The sequence below is a fragment of the Miniopterus natalensis genome, chromosome 10, assembly GCF_054644295.1.
Source record: "Miniopterus natalensis isolate mMinNat1 chromosome 10, mMinNat1.hap1, whole genome shotgun sequence".
Lineage (NCBI taxonomy): Eukaryota > Metazoa > Chordata > Mammalia > Chiroptera > Miniopteridae > Miniopterus > Miniopterus natalensis.
The window spans coordinates 12,145,127-12,150,239 of NC_142090.1; positions in this window are offsets into that span (position 1 = coordinate 12,145,127).

Below are 5,113 nucleotides of genomic sequence, written 5' to 3' on the forward strand. Positions count from 1 at the left end.
CTCTCTCCCTCTCCTTTCCTCTCTCTGAAATCAATAAAGATATATTTAAAGAAGAAAAAAGAAAAAAAGAACCTGTCACATGGAAAGCATGCAGTGAGAGTCAGTTCTCTTCTTTTCAAGGTAAATATAAAATGATTTCACTCCAAAATTCTGCCTAGGTCAAGGCCCTGTCCATTCTGGCTCTCAGGCAGCCTTTGACCCAGGATCTCTGAGGACCCCTGAGGAACTGTTCTTTCCCCTCTCCCCACTCCCTGGTTTCTCTTGCCTGGCCCTGCTCCTCACCTCCCACCATCAGTCCCATCACAGCATTGCTGGGACCCCATGGGAACAGGGGGTGGGGAGGACTCTGGGCAGCTCTGTCTTGGAGAGCCTTACCTTTGCACTGAGAGAACACACAAGTTCAGACACAGACCTGCCCAGCCTTTCCTCTAGTTACCCTCACCCCACCTCTCAACCACCACCACCATATAGAGCAGATCTGCACCCAGAAGAAATGCAGCCTTGGGATGGGATGTTACTAAGAGGCTTCCTTACATAAAGCAGCCTGATTTCTTTATTGAAAATGCAGATTTTTTTTGTCTACTTCAGTCAACCTTCCCCACAACTCCCAGGCAGAAGGCTCTGCTCATGAACTTCTGGTGACCCTGAGACCTCCAGATGACCTCTCACCAGCTTTGGATACAATCAAGTTCTCCCTGGCAACATCCACACACTTACCATCACTTTCTGACCCTGACTTCTCCCTCTCATTAGCATAGATCCTGCCTTAATACCCCCTCATAAGAACATAGATCCTGAGCTGCAATAACCCCCTCAAAGTAACATAGATCCTACTCTGAAATACCACCTTACAGTAACAAAGGTCCTACTCTGAAATACCCCCTCACAGTAACATAGATCTTACTCTGAAATACCCCCTCACAGTAACAAAGGCCTACTCTGAAATACCCCCTCACAATAACATAGATATTACTGTGAAATACGCCCCCCCACAGTAACATAGGTCCTACTCTGAAATACCCCCTCACACCCCACAGTAACATGACCATGGGGCTGGCAAGTTCAGTTCTTGTAAATGAAATTATATGTCAACTTCTTGATTAATTTTCTTTATAAAATTTATTTTAATTTCTCAATTAATACACATGCCCATTGTAAAAATGAAAACATTTTGATCCCACCCTGGTCTTTTCACCTTTATATAATTAACGTGTTATTAGTTTGCTATGAATACTTCCAGATCCTTTGCTAAACATTTACATTCCTACAAGTATTTTCCCTTGGAATATATAGTTTTATTTAGTTTTTTTTTTTTTTTTGGAGGAAAGAAATTTACATGAGTATCACTCTGCAAATTGCTGCTTTCACTCAATAGTATGAGTTGGAGATGCATTTTATTTGTACATAGCGATCTACCTCATTTGTTTCCACCGTTGCACAATATTCCCTGTATTAGGCAACTATAAGGGAATAGTGCATTCATTTGAAAGTGAAGAAACCTTTTGCAAGGTGTATTAGTCAGGGTTCTCCAGAGTATCAGGGTGGAGAGAGAGAGAGAGAAAGAGAAGGTAGGCCAGCTATTGCAGAAGGTGGAAGCAGGATTGCACAGAGCAAGGAGTTGTATTTTAGGAAGTTTGCCAACAGAAGTAGGATTCCCCTGTGCTGCCCTCCACTTGATGCTTGTGAAGGCAATATTACTTATTAACCTAGGAGACTTCAACTGTCCCAGAAGTGAAAGTGAATGATTTTATAGACTCATAAGCCAATGGATTCCTACTGTTGGAGTCTAATTCCATTCTTGGTGGTTTTCTGCCCTGTGCAAGTGGGGACTCTGCTGACTCTAACCTGAACTACTCTTCAAGGGATATGGTCGCAGTGGTCTGAGAGAAGGTGGTTCACTTTCAGGCTTTGGGACCCATGATCTCTAAACAGACTGACCAAGGTTCCCAGCATGTGGTTTGTGGACTGTAAGAGCTGAAGGGACCTCAGGTTTCCTCTGATCCAAGGCCTGTACCTTGCAGGTGAGGAAGCTGGGAGCCAGAAAAATGATGTAACTTGATAACAAGAGTTCAGGTGTGAGGTCCTGTATTTTGTTTCCAAAACTGAGTTGTATAATCTCAGGATTGGGAATTCCTAATTTGGCAGTAGTCTTTATTTAAAAGTTTTGGGGTTAGCTGATAAAATCTTTGCGTGAGTTGGCACTCAGATATCATTGTTATGACAAATGAACATGCTATGTTTAAAGATATTCATTATATTTATAAAATAAAATGAGTATGTGTTTATAGTACAAAATTTGAAAAATATTAAAAAGTATAAAGACAAAGTCAGAAGTCACCCATAAAAGCCAACACAACTACCTAAAGGCAATGATTGCAAATATTTTGTGTGTATGTTTATATCAAAAATATTATATAAAGCAATTTTATTGCATCTACAGTTCTGTATCACACTTCTTAAAATTAAACTTTTTATTTTGAGATAATTGTAGATTCACATGCAGTTGTAAGAAATAATACAAAGAGATCCCATGCACATTTTACCAAGTTTTCCCCAATGGTAACATCTTGCAAAAGGATAGTACAATATCACAATCAAGATACTGACATTTATAATCCACCGATATTTAAGTTTCCCTGTTTTAATTGTACACGCTTGTGTGTGTGTTTAGTTCTCTACAATTTTATCACATGTTGTAGGCTCCCCTATCCCACCACAGTCAAGGTGCCGAACAGTTCTATTACCACAAGGACCCCTCATTTTGCCCTTTATAATCACACCCCCTTCCTCTCTTATGCCCCCACCTATCCTTGCCCCCCGGAAACCACTAATCTGGTCTCCATTTTATAGAAATTTTGTCTTTTCAAAATGTTATATAAATGGAATCATACCTTTTGGTATGCAATCTTTGGGATTGACTTTTTTTCAGTCAGCATGATTTCCTTGAGATTTATGTGTATGTTTCACTAATTAATTTCTCTTTATTGCTGGATAATACTTCATGATGTGGATGGCCCACAGTTTGTATGGCCAGAGGAAGTGAGCATTTAGGATGAGCATGCTCTGGGTCACAGTATTGTCTTTTGGCCCCGTTTATCTCAGTTTCTACCAAAATGACTTGAAGGACATTTGAGTGTTTTCCAGTTTTTGACTATTAGGAATTAAGCTGCTTTGAACATTTGTGTACAACTTTTTATGTGAAGATAAGATTTCATTTCGCGCCGGACTGGACGTGGCTCAGAGGTTGAGCATTGACCTAAGATCCAGGTGATCGGGTTCGATTCCCAGTCAGGGCACATGCCCAGGTTGCGGGCTACAGGCAATCAATGACTCTCATCATTGATGTTTCTATATCTCTTTCTCCATCTCCTTTCCTGTCTCTGAAATCAATAAAGATATATTTAAAAAAAAAAAAAGATTTCATTTCTCTGGGATAAATGCCCAAGAGTACAATTACTGAGTCATATAGTAATCACGTTTAATTGATAAGAAACGGAATTTTTTTTTTTTCTGGAGTATCAATCTTACATTTTTAACACACAGTGTGACTATTTGTCTAAGTAATTAAATAGTCTTTGAAAAAAACATGATTTTTAAACCACTGCATAATATTGCACGGGATGGATGTAGCATAATTTAGTCCAGCTTTTCTCTAATGTTGAATATTTTGGTTGTTTAGGATTTCTTTTTCCTTGTAGACACTTTAGGTGCCCTGAGGGAAATCTAATTCACAACATTCCTGTAGGGGAGGTTTTGGTGGTTGCTACTTGTTGGGTTCTCCCAAGTTGACTTTTGATGATCTGAGATTCCAGTCAAAGTAGAATTGGGTTTGGTGCTTCCAGTTGTCAAAGGTGGCTCTTCTTTCCTGCCCTGGGGGACAAGGGAGGTTGTCTGGGGGTTATTTAAGTCAGTGGAGAAAAGTAAAGCAGGCAGAGAGGGTGGACCAAGTCTCTACCTTGTCTTGCTTGGGCTTGCTGGGTGTCACCTTTCGGGGTTTCTCTAATGCAGATCAGCACCCCTTTGGACCTAAATTTCCATATAGTTGGATGGAAGGGTCTGGGCAGAGCAGCAGCAATGATCCTGAGTTGTGCTTTGACAAATACAGAAAGCTGTACCGTTGGAGGGAAGGGGAAGGGAACAAACATTGAGCTGAACTGATGCTAAGCGTTCAGGTCACTGTGCTAAGCGTTTTACATTATCTTGTTAAATTTTCATTACCACTGGGCATGGCAGACACTTCTTTTGTAGCTGTCCCTGTTTTATTATAGACGAGAAAAGTAAGGCTCAAAGATATTGGCTCTTTCCCTGGTTACAAACATATACACTTGGTAAAAATTTCAAACAAACAAAAGAGAGGAAGTGAAAGTCTCACCTCGCAGAGAAAAACAACAACTATAAGCGGTTAGTGTATAGTCTTTCTTAATTTAAAAAATGTACACACAAACACATACACACCCCTGCTTATTGTTATTTTGTTTTACAAGAAACTGGGTAAAACAAAATAATATATATATACCGTCTTGACATTTGCCTATTTTTTCTCCTAACGGCGTATCTTGGTTAGCTTGCCTTGTGCCTGATTAGTCTTATCAATGAAAGCAAGGCTCTGGGGGCAGCTAGAACTCTAATGACACGCTCGGTCGTGTGACCTCACACAAGTCACTTCAGCTCTCGGGGCTCCAGGTTCCCCCGTTTGCAAAGTGGGGTGGGGCTCAGAGGATCGGCGAGGTACCGCCCGCGAGCAGGGCGCCTCAGGCCCCCGCCCACCTCGTGACCACCTGGGATGTTCCCTGAGGCCCGGCCCTGCTGGCCTCGGACGGCGGCCGCCGGGTCAATGACCCAGAGGACGGAGCCGCTGCCCGCGCTGCGGGAAACTCCCCGGAGCGTCCCCTCTTCCAGTCGCTCCTCTGGGAGGGCGGTGATGCCCCGCCCACCTGGGCGGGGCCAGGGGCGGGGCCAGGGGCGGGGCTTCAGGCGGGCGTTGCGCAGTGCGTGAGGTTGGTAGGCTGTCCACGGCGCGCCGGGCGCCCGCGCCTGGCCCCGCCCCCGTGCGGCCGAGGCCCCGCCCCCTCGCCCCTAGCGCGCCCCGACCCCTCACGGCGCTCGCGCAGCG